We start from the raw sequence: 18,766 nt of genomic DNA, 5'->3' as shown, positions 1-18,766 counted from the left end.
CCACTGTTATGTTAATGCAACTAATCCCCATAGAGTATATCTACATACCAACCAACCTAGGCATATACATATATATGATTCACCAACCAACTTACACCTTTAAGGGAATTTAATTATATACAACACACATCAGTCAGCATCCATTCATCAAAACCAACTAAGCATCCAGGGAAATATATATCAGCATACAAGCCATGCAATAATTCAACAAAATACACAATCCAAACAACAACAGAAATTAACCAACCAAATACTGGGCAGCTCGCCTCGCGAGCTCATCTACTCGCTATGGCGAGCTCAGAAAAACAGGTACTCGCCATGGCGAGTTGGAGGCGAACTCGAGGCGAACAGAAATATGGTGCTCTCGGGAAAAATGACATTTTTCTCACTCAAACCTCAATTCTAAGCTCCCTAATTATCTTTTACACTTAAAACTTGCTCTAGTCCTCTTAAAAATCATCTAGGTACACGAAACTACCCAAAATACGGCTTATAACAACTTTTTCAAAATCCAGATTTTCACAAGGCTACTCGCCATGGCGAGCTGTATCACTCGCGAGGCGAGCGATGAAGTTGTTCACTCGCTATGGCGAGCAATGGCTACTCGCGAGGCGAGCGATGAACTCCTGTACGGGCAGAATGCAGGTTTTTCCCAAAAATCCCATTTTTCCTCAAATCACTCCCCAAATTAGTTTACAGATATGCAATGAAAGGTTTTATGCACCCAGAACCCATTTCTACCCTCAATTCTATGATTCCTACACCCAAAACTCCTTAATCAACAAAAACCTAATTTCTCCCAAATCCTCACATAAACCTGTTAGAACACAATCAACATTCAGAATCTATATAATTGCGGTAAACCTCACCCTTACCTTAGAATTGCAGAATAAACACAGCAGAAAATGGTTCCTAGGCTCCTCTCCCTTGTTCTTGGTTTTCTCCCAAACTAGACTGTTTTCACGTAAAACAGTTTTCTCTATTTTTCTTTCCTTTTCTCAATTCCCAAAATGTAACCTCCCACTCCCTAATTATCAATTAACTCCCTACTAATTATGTTAATTATTTCATAACCCCAAAATAATAATTAATCCTATTCTTATATTATTTTAATTATTTAATAAAATAATCATATAATAAATAAATATACACTACATAAATCACCAAAAATCACATAAATGACACCACACAATTAAAAATAATTAAATCAAAATTAGAGTGTTACAACTCTCCCCAAATTACTGAATTTCGTCCTCGAAATCTTACCTCAAACAAACAACTCAGGATAAGAGTCCCTCATCTTACTTTCCAGCTCCCAAGTCAAACTTTCACCAGTTGCTCCGCCCCAAACGACTCTCACCAAGGGTATTTCCTTGCCCCTCAATGCCTTTACCTTCCGATCATCGATCCTCAACGGCAAGGTCTCAACTGTGAGATTGTCCCGAACCTGCACATCATCTCTCGGAATAACATGTGAAGGATCTGCTACATACTTCCGAAGTTGTGACACGTGAAACACATCATGCAAGTTCGATAGATGTGGTGGCAAGCCAACTCTATATGCCACCGTTCCGATTCTCTCTGAAATCTGATACGGACCAATGAACTTCGGAGTCAACTTTCTCGATTTCAAAGCACGTCCTACACCCGTCATCGGAGTCACTCTTAGAAATACATGATCACCCTCTTGAAACTCAAGGGCCTTTCTCCGCTTGTCATGGTAACTCTTCTGTCGACTCTGTGACGCTTTCATCTTCTCTCTGATCATCTTGACTTTTTCTGCAGTCTCCTGAACCAAATCCGGTCCCAGCACAACACTTTCTCCTGACTCAAACCAACACAACGGAGTCCTGCACCTTCGACCATACAAAGCTTCGAAGGGTGCCATTCCTATACTCGAATGATAACTGTTGTTGTAGGTGAACTCTATCAATGGTAGGTGACTATCCCAAGCTCCACCCTGTTCAAGCACACACACTCTCAACAAGTCCTCCAATGATTGGATCGTCCTCTCCGACTGACCATCTGTCTGAGGATGATAAGCCAAACTCAGCCTCAACTTCGAACCCAAAGCGTCCTGTAAACTCTTCCAGAACCTAGAAGTGAACCTCGGATCCCTATCCGACACAATACTCGAAGGAACTCCATGTAGCTTCACAACACTATGTATATAAATCTCAGCCAACTGAGCTACCGGATAACTAATGTTGATAGGAATAAAATGTGCCGACTTCGTCAACCTATCAACCACAACCCAAATCGAATCATGTCCCCTCGGAGTGTTTGGTAAACTCGTCACAAAATCCATAGAAATGCTATCCCATTTCCACTCCGGTACATCCAATGGTGTCAACAATCCTGCAGGTTTCTGGTGTTCAACCTTAGACTTCTGACAAGTTAAACATGCATACACAAAATGAGCAACATCTCGCTTCAACCCAGACCACCAAAACAGCTTTTTCAAATCATGATACATCTTCGTAGCTCCCGGATGAATGCTTAAGCTACTCTTATGACTTTCCTCTAGGATTAACTTTTTCAAGAAACTATTGAGAATGATTTGTTATTTAACTTGATGTGATTTGATTATGCTGCAATTGTTATTTAACTAAGTTGCATGATTATGAATAAGTTGATGATGAACTCCAAATTATTGGAAGTATAAGTGATAAGTTGATTAAGGTGTTTTGTTGTTAAAGTCCATGCATTAGCATTCATTGAGCTTTGTCCTCACCACGATTTAGGAGCTTTGTCCTCTGCACGTTTAGGAGCTTTGTCCTCCGCACGATGAAAGTATATTAATACTTATGATGACGATTGGTACCACATGCATATAAGTGTCTAAGTTGCATTGTCGCATTTGTCGAGTTTTAAAGATGTTTATGTTATTGATGATGATTGGAGTTGTGATTATGTGATAAATGTTTATCAAAGATGCAATGTTGATTATGATGTTAATTATGATTTCAAATTATAATGATTAATGTTATTGTGTTATGAAATCTCACCCCTTCTGCTTGAAAATGTTGCTCTTCGTATGAGTAACTTGCAGGTGATCGTGCTTAGTGTGCAGTTGCTGTTTGTGAGTGGCCTTGCCTCACTGTGTCGTCTAGGTCGCTCTGATACGTAACGGGATGGGGTGTTTAATATGCATGCTTCATTCTCTTATGTGACTATTATGTTATTTATATAATGTTATGGATTAACCATTGAAATATTTTGATGGGGCCTACGTGCCAAAACGTTTTATGGATTATGAAATAATTTTCGCTGCAATGTCTAAGTTATTTGGTTAAATTGTTATTTAACTGGTTTGGATTATGTTAAATGTGATATCCCGTTTGTTTATGCTGTTTACTCTGATATTTGTTTAAGAAATTTTCATATTGGGAAAACGGGGTGTTACAACTAACAACACTCAATTCATTGTTATTATTGATACGAATGCGACTCATTATTTTATTTCTCTTGGCTGTGCTAAGCGTTTGAATAAAAAAGTGATTATTGATAATGTAAACCTTTAAAAAAATGACACCATTTTTGTTGTCGATAATGTAACACTATTTTTCAATAACTTCAAAATCTTTTTTTTTTGTTCCATTTGATCTTCTTCTGCTCTCTTCTTCTTCAACTCCTTCACTCGTCTCGATCTCTCATCCCTTCCACTTGATATAGGAGATATTCAACATATAAATCATCCACATATGGGATGGAAATAGGATATTCAAGATAAAAAAGCATAGTCTATATACTTGCTCTTAAGATGATTCTAGAATTTGAACGTGAACTTGTAAGTATCATTTACAAAGCATAGTGATTTTTAAATATTATTTCTAAGAATAATACAAACATCTTGCATCGTGTTACCGTGTAAAAAACATACTTAGATTTAAGTAACTAACATAGAGCTTTCAATTGAAAGTGATAGTCGCCTAAATATCTGACAAAAATTTTCACTCTATTTGAAAGGTCAGAATGAGTCCATAGGCTTGGCCTCAATTTTATATTGGATTTTGCACATCATGAAATGTCAATTTTTCATCTCCGATTAAAATTTCAAAGATGTATATTCCATTATCATTTTTTTTTTAACAAAAACAAAAATTTCAATCACAAAAGCAAAAATGTCAAATCTGACATGAGGAATTTCTGAAGTCCATCAATGATATCTCAATTACATCATTCGCTTATTATAAACTAAATTTTCATTTTGTATTCCTTCCTATTTGTCAACTTAGATTGTTAAGTACAAATCCATGTTAGTATGAGTTCCATTATGCTCAATGATAGAGAAATTAAACTGCATAGAGATTGAAAAACAAAATTAAAAAGGGTTATAGAGAAAAAAGAAAGGCCTGAGAGACATTGAGATTTAAATTAGTCTCATAATTGAAAAGAAAAGAAGAAACAGAAATAATATAAGGGTTAAGAAACTAAAACAACATGTTAAGATAAATAAAGTTGCATTCAGAGCAAAGAGTAATGGACTAATTGCAATTGAAACCAACCAATGAAAATAATTTACTTTACAGTAAAAAAAAATTTCTCATTTGTGCAGTACATTTGAAGTGAATTAATCAAAGAAAATAGTAGAAATTACAACATTCTCATCCGTCACCAACACACACAAACCCAGCCATGCACACATAGAATTAAATTGCAACTATTGTCTATTATGTTGGTGTGAGTTTCTCCTTTGACGCCTTATCTCTTTTGGGATTAGAACTTCTAATCTGGTCCCTACACCCTAAGAAAAAAAATAACAATTTAAAACAACCATTGAAAAGGTAATATTGATGAAGAGATAAATTAGAATTGTTACCAAAGTTTGTATTCCCCAATTGAGAAGTGCCTGAATTGGTTTTTGCATTCAAGCACCAAAGCTAAAATTGTATTTTTGTTCATGCATATGAATTGTTGAATACCGCATATAAGTAATTCCAACCACCCCTGCTGTTCTTATATTTTGTCGTGTAGACAAAACTCCCCTCCCCTCCTTTTACTTCTTCACATTTACGACAACCAAACAACCTTTCTCCGGTGACTTGCTTGGTGCTCCATCTCCCCTTCTATCTTTTTCACTCAGCTCTTTATGTGGGTCAGTAGCGTAAAGATTAAATCTGATAACCTCCTTTGTTGTGCGGTTTATTAAAAAAAAACTAAACTATTAAAACTGGCTGAAAACTCTTTTTTACCGTTAAGTTTGTTTTTGCCTTTAACAATTGTATATATTCGCTTCTTCATATTGTTGCATGTTGCAGTTACTCTCTTAACGTGTTGAAGTAATTGGTGGCAACAAAGGGTAAATTTGAAAATAGAAAAAATCAAACCATACAATTGAAGAGTACATTAACTCCTTCCTTGTGAGACTCATCTACTCCCTGAAAGAAGAAAAGATAACCTTCAACCATGATCATTGATTCAATGAAATAGAAAATAAGACTTGCATTTAAAAAGTTGCAAAAATGATAAATTGCTTTGCAATTGTCATCTCCCTGCTCTCCTCGTCTGATTTTTTATCTTGACAAAAAATAATGAAGCCACTCAACGTTTTTTGCTTCAATGAAACCGGTCAATTAATTAAGAGAAAAAGTAGAAACTGCTAAAGTAAGACTATTTCCTGCCTTTACAATCTTTGTCTAAGTTCACTTGTTTGAATATCAAAGTTCCACTTTCGTCTTATGAATTGATATTTGAGATGATGGATTAACAATTATCAAACCCTCAACTTTCGTTTCCACAGTTTGATAATGGTTAATTCATGTTAAAATGGTGAATTTAGATTAGAGATTAGGGTTACATAAGATTAAGGTTTAAAGCTTGGTTTGATTAGGATTATGTAATTTAAACTTATCCAACAATCCCAAGACAAGAAGAAGTCTACTCACTCATGTTCATCGTAGACATGGAGAAGAAGAGAGAAAGCATAAAAGTAAATAACAAGAAAGTAAAGGAAAAGAAAAGAACTTTTATTAGAAAGACAATTGTCACTTACGTTAGGAGGTCAAAAGAGCATATTTTTCTAAACATAAGGGGTCACTTTTGCCATTTTTTTAATAGGGGGCCAAAATTGCAACATTTTGAAACATAAAGGGCGAGAAGTGTAGTTTAGCCTAGAAACTATTATTGTAGGGGACACGTGGCGATTATGGCCCCTTTTTTGGGACACATGACGTCTTCTCAGCAATTTTTGGATGAAAGGGGCCAAAATTGCCATTTTTTTTTAATAGGGGACCAAAATTGCAACATTTTGAAACATAGGGGGCGAAAAATGTAATTTAGCCTAATTTCTATTGAATTGTGTGTTTGGTGCATTGAGCTTTCCTAATAATAAGCATTATGGTCACCTTTCAGCAAGGAACTTCTAAAAAATATCCCTAAATCCACATTTGTAATATCCAGTTTACTACAACAGTATTAGCGTAACAACAACAGCACACCAGTAAGTCCCAACCCCATATTCCATACAAGCACAAATATAATAGATGGCATCATAAGATTTTCCTTGACATGGCTCTTCCTCACACTATATGTATCACACAGGGCCGTCCCTTTGTAACTGGAGGCTCGGCTCTCCAGTAAATATAGGCCCCTAATTAAATAAAAATATAATTTTTTTTAAAAGAGCAATCATCTATTTAAATTGAAAATAAGATCCGTAAAAGGTTTATAATGTTTTATTTGAGAGAATAATTTATAATGTTTATTCTTTTTTTTTAAATAATGTTTGTTGTTAGAGGCTTAAAGTTTTAATATTTATACGAAATATGGACTAAAAATTACAAGTGCTCAAATAAAATATATATATATATTGTTTTTATTTGTAAATATATAATCCAATATGTTAAGGAGAATTTGACTGATTTGAAGACGGTATTGAGGAATGATGAGAGTCAAATCCACAATAAGCCCTCTCATACTAAAAATTAAATTAAATTATAAGAGAAAAAAGTAAATGAAAAAGAAAAATTGATCCAAGAAAAAAAGGAAAAGATAAATTAATCAAAGAAGCAAAAAGAATAAAAGGAAAATTTAATTAAACAAAAACGTGAATCCTGGAAGTGTTGAACCAGGGACAAGGAAATAAAAAGAAGCATCTGGACCGCTGGGACAATGCGCAGCAACTATTATATCTATCACGCTGCTTGTATATAATAATTGTTTACAACTCGAAGATCCAATTTCCCATTGTTAAATTATCCAAAATACTAACACAGTTGTCTTAATTTTAGTTTGAATCCTAAAACATTATATATGAAAAATTGAAGATTAATTAATTGAAATTGAATTGACGGATGAAAGGTAAGGAAAGAATTAAGCAGGTACCTGGAATGAAGAAGATGGAAATCAGTCGACAACAACGGTGAGAGGTGGTGCTCGATAGGTAGGTGACAGACAGCAGCGGTGAGAACTGATGGTCGTAAGATAGGCAGCAGGTGATGAATGAATCATCGAAAGAGAGATAGACAATTGATGAAAATGAATGGAAGGGGAGAAGCAATTGTGGAATAATGAATCACGATCGTAAAAGATGAAAAGTTTTGTTTTGTTAAAAAAAAAAAAAAAAAGGATTTTGGTTGATTTTTTCTATTTGTTTGGAGGATCCAATAAAATAGCACTTTATAGTTTTTTATTTTATTTTTACGGAAGCACTTTTTAGTTAATATTTATATAGCGTTTTTATAAAAATAAAATAAAAAAAAGGTTAAATATGGTTTTGGTCCCGATAAATATATCAATTTTTCGTTTTAGTCCCTCTAAAATTTTCCTTCAACTTTTAGTCCCTATAAAATTTCCAATCACTATTTTTGGTCCCTATTTTTAAGTAAATTATTGTATTTTCTAATGAAATTTATGGAATATTGTAAAAATCACTCTAAGAAAAAATTCGGATTTTTTAACAAAACATGAATTAAATATGAATTTTTTACCGCCAAAAATATAAAAATTCATATTTAATTCATGTTTTGATAAAAAATTCTAAATTTTTTTGGGAGAGATCCTTATAATATTATACATTTTTCTGCAAAATTTTATTTAAAAATATGAATTCTACATATGAGTTTACTTTAAAATAGGGACAAAAAGTAAAGATTGAAAATTTTATAGGGACTAAAAGTTGAAGAAAATTTTTAGAGGGACTAAAATAAAAAGTTGGTATATTTATATGGACCAAAAACATAATTAACCCTAAAAAAAAATGATGCAAGGATCAAACAAGCGACCTCAGTGCAAACTTACCACTCTTTACCATACGAAAAACACCTAAGAATTGTAACGCTATGTTTTTCAAACATACAGCAGCGCCTTTAAAACGCTATTTATGGTTGAATCATAAATAGCACTTCCTGTAATAACTGCTATTAATGATTAATCTGAAACTTTTTATTATGTTTATTATTTTTTTAATTAACCTATACTGGCGTTTTTAAATAAAGTGCTGTATAAAGATAGCATCATAGATAACATTTTTCTTAAGAAGTGCTATCTAAGACCTCCGTATTTGTATATATAGCGCTTCAGTGTTAAAAACGCTATTTATAGGATGCTATATTTTCCCAATTTTATAGTAGCAAACACATCACCATGAGAGTATGAGTGAGTCAGAAAATAGCGACAGACCCGAAATAAAATACAAATTATCATGGGTCCATGAAATTAGAAAGTGAATAAAATACAAATTATGGGTTCTTGCACATTTACTAAAAGACAACTTATGAAAATTCTAGCAGAATTTTATAAGCACATTCACTCAAATACATGCACAAAGGCCTAGATAGAATCCGTTGATCCGAACTAGCTCTAATATATTGCACCAATGTTTTTTAGGAGGCAAGCATATTTGCTCGTAACATTCATAATTGCGTTGACATAACACTGGTGATGCTGTAATAAAAAAATAAATAATAAAAGGGTGTAACTATATGAGAAAAATATTATGTAGGAAGGAACTAATAAAATTTGAGTAACATAGAAAATGGATTACCGTTGACGTTCATTGCAATAATAAATACTGAAAGCAAAATAATCATAACATTAACAAACTTGATAATTTCAGTCATATTTTCTCCTCTTTCGATGTAAGAGATAGAATATATTTTTATCAATTTATTATTTATGAAACTTATTTTTTGCCTTACGTACATTAAATAGTTTTCATATCTTATGAAGATGTTAACAACCTTCCTAAAATTATAATCATTACTAAATATCTTACATGGTAGAGTGGTTACATAAAATCTTACAGTTAAATCTCTTTTAAATACATCAAAGAGTCATGTTTGTCTTTTTAACACCCTTAGTAAAGAGGTGACATAAAAAAACTTACAATCATAATAATATGATAACATAAAAGCTTATAATTAAATCTCTCTTAAGGACATCAAAGTGTCATGTTTGTCTTTTAAACACCCTCAATAAGGAGGTAACATATTTTTCTTTTTAACAATCCTCGAAATTCATTCTAATTTTTTAAATTTGCTTTATTCTTTAACGTTTCATGATAGAAAGTGGAACTTACAAAAAACAAAAGTGGAACTTACTAAAGAGGTAAAAATTTGTTAGATTTGATGTGATTATTAGGCTATGGCTACTACTTAAGTTAGTGTTATCGTTGATACAAACAATATCAATTTCTCCTGTACTAGTATAGATAGTCGTACCAATAATTGGTTAAAATTTTGCATTCTTAAATTATGGTTGATCTTAACCTAACACGATTATCCAACTCAATTTATGCTCCCCCAACAGTCACAATATTATGATGAGATGTTTTATTTGTTTTGGATATCATTTGCATAAAAAATAATTAATCTTAAATTTTAATTTTTGGATGTCATTCGTTTCGACGCTAATTATTTTTATTCAACATCTATTATTTGAAATTACATCACTTTATCTTTGGTGGGATTTAATATATTATGAGTAGGCGGCATAGGATGGGGTATCTGTCTGTCAGAAACAACTTGTTGTCTCACTTATCTCATTGCCTATAAAAAAAAATCTTCGGTGAGATTTGACAATGGAAAATTGTCGATGTGTTATGCTGAATTGATGAAATACTTACTTAGTCGATTATGATGATACAACTGAGTGTATGCTCGCTTTCTAAGCCCAACATTATGATGAATTGTTTTGTTAGCACTTTGATGTAATTTTTCTATTTTTTTTATTGTAAAATTTAGTTTTTAAATGTCATTCGCTTTCATGGTACTTTTTTCATTCAACCTCTTTTATTAGAAATTGCTTCACATTTGGCCGTTGGTTGGATGTAAAAATGAAAAACTACGGTCCATAAAATACACACTTATTTCCCTAAAAAAAAAAAAACACACTTATTAAACATTCTAAAATGATGTGATTTTTTTTAATAAAATATTATTTGTTGATAAAATAATTATCCAAAAATCATCAACTTCAACAAATTCATATAATTACGGGAACATTTACACAAATACATTCATATTCAGATATCGCACCAAGGCTTTTTAGGAGGGGAACACATATCCTCTTGACAATCAAAATTGACTTGACATAGAATTATTGCTTCAATAAAAACTAGAATATGTTGGAACAAAATTTGTTTAACATTTTCAGCTTAAGTTTTGATGATAACATGAAATTAAAAGTTCAATTGGCTATGCTAATATTTGTTCAAGTGTGCAGGACCATAGACTAAAAATTTTACGAGTCTTAAAACTAAGTATTGGTTCTGTAATAACAAATGAGAGCAATGGAATTTACAAAGCAAGCTTATGTTGAAAGTCAGAGTCTGAAGACCATCAAAGTTTGAAGAACATCAGAAGCTGACTGCCAGAGTCTGAAGTTCGTCAGAGTTTCAAGTTAAGAACCTGGAGTTAGTTATATTTGGTTATTTTAAGACATAAGTTTGGAGAAGGAATAAAAGCCTAGAGCAACGACAATTTCAGAGGAATTAGAAGGCATTGAATACTTATTCACTAAAGAGCGCATAAAAAGGACAATTGTACAACCACTACTCCACTCTTGACTCTTGTCTGCACATAGTACAACTACAACTGTGTCTACACTGTTTAATTCTCCAAACAAGGAATGGATTTCAAATTATTCCCTCCTAGGACATTAACCAAATCAAGCAATAGATCATTGGTGATGATCAAACTTCTAAAACGAATCTTTTGATGTGCTGGCATTTCTACAACGTATGTCTCATACCTCTATATAAAGGAATGAAGACTTGAAGATTTGTAGAGACTGAACAATAATTTACCTGTGCCAAAACTCGGCTGAAATTGTTGCACATCAGTTCACTAATATTTTCTTATAAACTTTTATATCTTAGAAATTCTAGAGTCTTAAGAGTCTGTATTTTATTCGTATTGTGAACACCACTGATAGTATATCAAGTGTTCAATCCAAACTTATTATGTGTAATTTATTTGTTTAGAAGTCTTTTGCTTTTTTGCTTGAGCATAGGGAACATCTTGCTTGTGTGCTTGAGTATTTGAAGTCTCTTGCTAGTTTACTTGAGCATTTGTAATCAGATTCTGATTTTAGTAAACTCTCCTTGGAAGTGCAAGGGGACAGGACTACTTCTAGATTATGGATGGAACCTGTATAATTGCTTTGTGTCTTTCTCTTCTCTCTCTTTATCTTTACATTATCCGCTACATTAGACTATGAACATTGTTTCAGGATCTGAACTTTATCAGACTCTAAGCTCTGGACTTAAAAAGAAGAAAAAACTAACACAATTCAACCAAATCAAGCAATAGATCATTGGTGATGATCAAACTTCTAAAACGAATCTTTTGATGTGCTGGCACTTCTACAACGTATGTCTCATACCTCTATATAAAGGAATGAAGACTTGAAGATTTGTAGAGACTGAACAATAATTTACCTGTGCCAAAACTCGGCTGAAATTGTTGCACATCAGTTCACTAATATTTTCTTATAAACTTTCATATCTTAGAAATTCTAGAGTCTTAAGAGTCTGTATTTTATTCGTATTGTGAACACCACTGATAGTATATCAAGTGTTCAATCCAAACTTATTATGTGTAATTTATTTGTTTAGAAGTCTCTTGCTTTTTTGCTTGAGCATAGGGAACATCTTGCTTGTGTGCTTGAGTATTTGAAGTCTCTTGCTAGTGTACTTGAGCATTTGTAATCAGATTCTGATTTTAGTAAACTCTCCTTGGAAGTGCAAGGGGACAGGACTACTTCTAGATTGTGGATGGAACCTGTATAATTGTTTTGTGTCTTTCTCTTCTATCTCTTTATCTTTACATTATCCGCTGCATTAGACTATGAACATTGTTTCAGGATCTGAACTTTATCATACTCTGAACTCTGGACTTAAAAAGAAGAAAAAACTAACACAATTCAACCCCCCACCCTTCTTGTGTTTTTCTCACCTTCGAAATAAAATGATGTAACTAAAGTGATCTATATCTTATGGATTTCAGTCATAGTTTATCATTTATGGATTTAAGAGAAAGAATATAGTTTTATAACTTTACGGTTTATAAACTTATTTTTTGCCTTACGTACATTAAATAGTTTTCATATCTTATGGAGATGTTAACAATCTTTATAAAATTAGAGAGATGGTTAAAAGTGAAACAGTAAAATAGGAGGTGAACTTCCTTATATATACCGAAGAAGTTCAGATTACGTAATCCGAAATGTATTTCGTATTTTTCCGAATTATGTAATCCGAATGGCATATTGGTCATTTTTGCAGAGCACGTCAGTATGACATAGAATGGGAAAAATAATACTCAAATTTTAATTTCTTTACTTTTGTTTTCTTTTATTCTCCAAAACCACACATAACAACCCATCCATCATCCTAATTTCTACACCCATGCACCAATCCCAAAACTAATAACCATGATCAGATCTTCAAGCTACATCAAGAGATAAAGACAAAATCTAGATTTATATCAAGGATGTGAAGCAATCCAATCAATAAGGCATCCTTCTTCAAACAATCTTTTGAGCTTTTATTACTCATTCACTTTATTTACCTTTTCATGCTAAAACATTGAGAATAATGTCCAATTCAAATATGGAGTGGGGTACCTAATATTGTTCTTCTTTAATCTATGTTTTCTTTTGTTTTTCTTACTTTGACTATTACAGTCAAGTTACTCATTTGCTTGAACATTTTGTTACAATATACTTGTAATTTTAATTCTTGTGTATGTGTGGATAGATGGTAAGTAAATTTTTGTTTGATGAACCAACTCCATGCTTGAGAAGTTAGCCCTAAAAATGTGAGATTTCGAGTCATTATATGTCCTTGAACAAAACCAAAAAAAAAATCAAAATATCTCCCTTTCTCCATGTTTCGAGTGAAATCTCTCATTGATTCATGTTCCTCTAGAATTTTACTTGTAACCTTTTTGAAGCTATTTTCTTGTGAAGCATGTATAATGAAAATGAAGCACTTTAAAGAGTGCTTTTTTTATTCATGTTTGCTTCCACAAGAGAAATAGTAGAAAAGTAGGTTTATTGTCAACCCTATAGCAGGACTTATTCGCTGATAAACAATTTAGTGAGACTCAATTACATTCTTCTACAATGAGTGATTTTGTGAGGTGAGTGCCCATTTTTGTTGAGAATTTGTGACTTAGAGAGCCTAAGACTCTAACTTGAAACTTAAGTTGGTGATCCCTTGATTTTTGACTTTGCCCTATGCTTACACATGCATTTGAATTTTGTTCTAATTAAAATCATTACTAAATGTCTCTTAAGTAAATCAATGTGTTGTTATTGTCCCTTTAGCCTACATAGTAAAGTGGTTATATAAAAACTTATAATTAAATTTCTCTTTAAGTACATCAACACTATAAAAATACACTCTATTATAAAAATGCACTCTAACGTGTGTCTTAAAGATACTCTTTAAAGATTTTAAATAATAAATTTGATTATATCAAGAAAAAAATACTATTACATTAATAAATGTATTAAAATATGGTGTTAGAAAACTTTTTAATTGTCAAAATAACTTTTCACGTGAATGTGGATATGTGAATGTGAATGTATTTGTCTGAATGTTCCCGCAGTTATATGTGAATGGTGCGATATGTGAATGTGAATGTATTTGTCTGAATGTTCCCGCAGTTATATAAATTTTTTGAAGTTGACGATTTTTGGGTAATTATTTTATCAACAAATAAGACTTAATTAAAAAAAAATCACATCATTTTAAAATAACTAATAATAAGTGTGTAATTTATTGACTGCTATTTTGCATTTTTACATCCAACCAAAGGCCAAACGTAAAGGAATTTGTAATAATTGAGGTTGAATAAAAAAATATCATGAAAGCGAATGACATTAAAAAACTAAATTTTACAATAAAAAAATTAGAAAAATGATATCCAAGTACTAACAAAACAATTCATCATAATGGTGGGCTTAAAAAGGGAGCATACACTAAGTTGTATCATCATAATAGACTAAGAGCAATCTTATAAGTTAGATTAACACTACATCTTCAGTTAAAATGTCTAATAAGTAACATCGACAATTTTCCACTGTGAAATCCTACGAAAGATTTTATTTTTTATAGGCAAAGAGATAGGTGAGACATCAAGTTGTGTCTGACAGACAGATACCCCATCCTATGCCGCCTACTCATAATATATTAAATCCCACCAAAGATCAAAAGTGATGTAATTTAAAATAATAGATGCTACATAAAAAATTAGCGTCAAAATAAATGGCATCCAAAAACTAAAATTTGAGATTAAATATTTTTTAAACAAATAATATCCAAAAAAAAAAAAACAAAACAACTCATCATAATGTTGTGACTGTAGGGGGAGCATATATTGAGTTGCATAATCGCTTTAGGTTAAGATCAACCATAATTTAAGTATGTCAAATTTTAGCCAATTATTGGTACAAGTATCCATACTAGTACCAGAGAAATTGATATTGTTTATATCAATGATAACATTAACTTATGTAGCCTAATAATCACATCAAATCTAACAAAAATTTACCTCATTAGTAAGTTCCACATTTTTTTTGTTTTGGTCAAGTCATAAGTTCCATTTTCTAGGTTATAGAATAAAGGAAATTTATAAAATTAGAATGAATTTTGAGGATAGTTAAAAAAAAATTATGTCACCTCCTTACTGATGGTGTTTAAAAGACAAACATGACATTTTGATGTCCTTAAGAGAGATTTAATTATAAGCTTTTATGTTACTATATTATTATGATTGTAAGTTTTTAATTAAAAACATGACCCTTTGATGTACTTAAAAAGATTTAATTGTAAGTTTTTATGTAACCACTTTACTATGTAGGCTAAAGGGACAAACATATCACATTGATTTACTTAAAAGATATTTAGTAATGATTATAATTTTAGAAAGGTTGTTAACATCTTCATCAGATATGAAAACTATTTAATGTACGTAAGGCAAACAATAAGTTTCATAAATCATAAATTGATAAAAACATATTCTATCTCTTACATCGAAAGTGGAGAAAATATGACTGAAATTGTCAAGTTTAATCTTATAATTATTTTGCTTTCAGTATTTATTGTTGCAATGAACGTTGATGGTAATACATTTTCTATTTTACTCAAATTTTATTTGTTCCTTCCTACATAATATTTTTTCTCATTTTAGTTACATATTTTTATTCTATTTTTTTTTATCACAGCATATGTGCCATGTCGACGCAATGCAGATTGTCTAGGGGAAAAATGCTTGCCTCCTAAAAGATACTGGTGTAGGATTATTACAGAGCCATACGAGGATTTTCCGATGGGCCGTTGTGATTGCATTTGAGTGAATGTGCCTATAATATTCCGTTAGAAATTTCCATAAGTTCTCGTTTATAAGATTCTGGTAGTAAAATTTCCAATAATTTGTATTTACTTCCCTTTCTAATTTCATGGACCCGGAATAATTTGTATTTTATTTCGGGTCTGTTGCTATTTCATCAGTTAAAATACAAGTTTGATTTTTCTCAGACTTGTCTCTGGTTTATTTTGGTTTGTTCAATGCTTGCAGATTTATTCATATCAATATCTTTGAGATTCGGTTTTGAAATTCTAGCACGTTAGTTTTAAGATGTTCTATGCGATGTTCCAACACCAGACACACAAAAACGAATGTTGAGTTTAATGTTTAAACATCGTACTTAACTAACATAAAATACGTAAATGTAGAGACAAGAAAATAAAAGGCACAGGAGAATTGTTAACCCAGTTCGGTGACAAACACACCTACTCTGGGGGCTACCAAGCCAGGAAGGAAATCCACTAGTGTAGTCCTTATTCTAATTTCTCAGCAAACTCCTCGTTTACAACTCTAGACCTAGGACCTACCCGTCTTGACTTCAACCTAGAAACTCCTAGATCTGAGATCCCATCTCACTTCCCTCAATCAATCACAGCCCCTGTGATTTATCAGATTTCAACTCAATATGGTGAAGTTACCTTCAAACAATAACCTACCTCCGTGCTTCAAAGCTTAGGAGTAGCTACAACTTACAACTCAATAAATGAGTCATATCCTTGCATCAAGGTGATACAAGAAGGCTTACAATTAACAAACACTAAAACTCAGTCCTTATCATGTATCAAAGCGATACAAGAAAAAGGCTCACAAAGAACAACGACTCAAAAACCTAAAAACTCTATTCTTGAATGACGGCTTGAGTACTTGATTAGGTCTTGAAGTCTTGAATATATACTGAAGCAACACAAGCTATAATAGTCTTGTTGGACTCCATAACATTATAGATCCTTCAGCTGATCCAGATAACAAAATAGAAACAAATATAGCATCTCCTAAAAAGTAGAAACATCTTTAGGAACCGCCAAACATATCCAAAGATTTCCTAAAAATATTGTGTATATTTTAGGAACAAATCTTCTAGTAGATCCTGGACAAAAACGCGTTACATGGCCAACAAGAAATAAGGCGTGGAAACCTTAATAAGATAAAGCACATGTACAGCTAAGCACAAACACAAGGCACACTGATCCGTGCCATCATATCCAACATCGTACAAGATACCATGATGTTGGAACAACATATCCAACATGAATATTTGTTTTAGCAAAAATGAGGCCAATACTTCAAATACTCAACAATCTCCCCATTTGGCAAATTTTTGCTAAAACAAACTGAAGACATAAAAAAAGTAGAGAGATATCAAACATCCATTTATTCAATCATCTTGAGCACACATCTTATGAAGAAAAAGCAGCACATAAAAAAGAATATCTAAAGAGATTCCACAAATACACTTCTTCAAATCATCATAAACACAGCCATGAAGAACAGTAGAACATTTTCCAAAAACTACTTCTAGAACATTCTTTCAATGAAAAGTAGCAGAAAACAATATTTCTGAAGAGAATTCAGAGATATGTAGATTTTTTTTAGAGATACCACACATAGGTCTTCTGTCACACAACTTAATCAACCATACCAGAATAAAATATGATACTACTCATAAAAGCCATTTCCAAATTTTCAGAAAATCTTTACCAGGAACAAGGTTGATAGGAGAAATGAGGTACCACTAAAGAAAATTAGAGGCAAACAGTAGTGGATTTAAAAAAAAAATTGCCTCACAGAAAACAATATTCAGCAAGGGAAAAATAAATTCCCTTACACACATGCAACTGGATGTTCCAACATCAAATACCACATCCTACCACACAACTTGAGCACACCTAAGCACACTTCATAGTATCACTCCCCTCAACATAACAACCTATGAGTGAATACTAACACAGGACAAATATCTTTCTACTACTCCCCGTTAACATGTGCATGCATACTAATAAAGAAAGGAAAACTTACTTCAAGCACCATAGGCAGACAAATGAGATGTTTGGACATCAACAGGGACATCAGATAACATACACCCAAAAGAAAACATGCAAAATAAATGCATAAACAAACATAAACAGGAAGGCATACATAAACATCTACTCCCCTTTTTTTGCCACAAAATATGCCAAAATAGAGAATACCAGAAGTATAAAAATCCTCAGAAGAACATAAATTTGCAGAATACTCATAAAGTGCCAAAAGAACCAAAAAGAGAAGAATATTAGGATTACAGACCATAGGCACACTTGATGCTCAAATTATCCAGGGCATAGCCCAAAAAGAAGAAGAAAAAAAGAGAAAAACCACAGGTTGCAACATGAAAAATGTCCAAGGAATCAAACAGCATCAGGGCTACTGTCAGAGGCTTCCTCTTCATTCTTATTGTCAGCATCTTCTGTTTCTTCTTCTTCCTCACTACCAGCATCCTCTGCTTCTTCTTCCTCATTACCTCATGCTCATCCTCAATAGCAGCATCTTCTAGGGCCAGCTACCTATGATAGATAAAATTCCACCTTTGCGCATTTTCATGAGGGTGAAAAGATTCCTTGTCAATAGGCACATTTGTAACAGTCTGCACTACCTTCTTCCCAACAGACTTCTTTGATGTAGATGAGAGGATGTTTAGAACATCCTCCTCAACACTATACTCAGATTCACTAGAAGAGATACATTTCCTCTTCCTTGACCTTCCAGCAGTAGTCTTTACCTTCACCTTGCTCTAGCCTTTCTTTGGTCCTACACCAGCAGTCTTTGTCCTAGTCTTGGGACTTTCCATCGCAGAGGGGATCTTAGAAATATTTGGAACAACTTTCTTCGGGGTTCTAGTCACAGAGGAAACAACTTTTCATTTCTTACTTCTTAACCTCTTGGCAACACTTTCACCATATCTTTCGTCCAGA

The 18,766-nt window shown here is 32.6% G+C and overlaps 3 long non-coding RNA genes across 3 annotated transcripts; 1 reads left to right on the top strand and 2 right to left on the bottom strand.

Moving 5' to 3' along the window:
• Nucleotides 1–4,491: 4,491 nt before the first annotated feature.
• Nucleotides 4,492–7,570, bottom strand: LOC112417984 (uncharacterized). Its single transcript, XR_003008326.2, has 2 exons — nucleotides 7,327–7,570; nucleotides 4,492–5,381 (listed from the first exon to the last, which is right to left on the bottom strand). It is a non-coding gene; the product is annotated as an uncharacterized lncRNA (long non-coding RNA).
• A 1,031-nt stretch (nucleotides 7,571–8,601) lies between these two features.
• LOC120580184 (uncharacterized) lies at nucleotides 8,602–9,186 on the bottom strand. Its single transcript, XR_005645869.1, has 2 exons — nucleotides 8,987–9,186; nucleotides 8,602–8,886 (listed from the first exon to the last, which is right to left on the bottom strand). It is a non-coding gene; the product is annotated as an uncharacterized lncRNA (long non-coding RNA).
• A 6,126-nt stretch (nucleotides 9,187–15,312) lies between these two features.
• LOC25483038 (uncharacterized) lies at nucleotides 15,313–16,052 on the top strand. The gene is made up of 2 exons (XR_003010468.2): nucleotides 15,313–15,573; nucleotides 15,676–16,052. It is a non-coding gene; the product is annotated as an uncharacterized lncRNA (long non-coding RNA).
• The last annotated feature ends 2,714 nt before the right edge of the window (nucleotides 16,053–18,766 follow it).

Source organism: Medicago truncatula, chromosome 1 (assembly GCF_003473485.1).
Source record: "Medicago truncatula cultivar Jemalong A17 chromosome 1, MtrunA17r5.0-ANR, whole genome shotgun sequence".
In the NCBI taxonomy this organism is placed as follows: Eukaryota; Viridiplantae; Streptophyta; class Magnoliopsida; order Fabales; family Fabaceae; genus Medicago; species Medicago truncatula.
The sequence above is the reverse complement of the archived record's forward strand: the minus strand, read 5'-3'. Positions and strand labels throughout refer to the sequence as shown.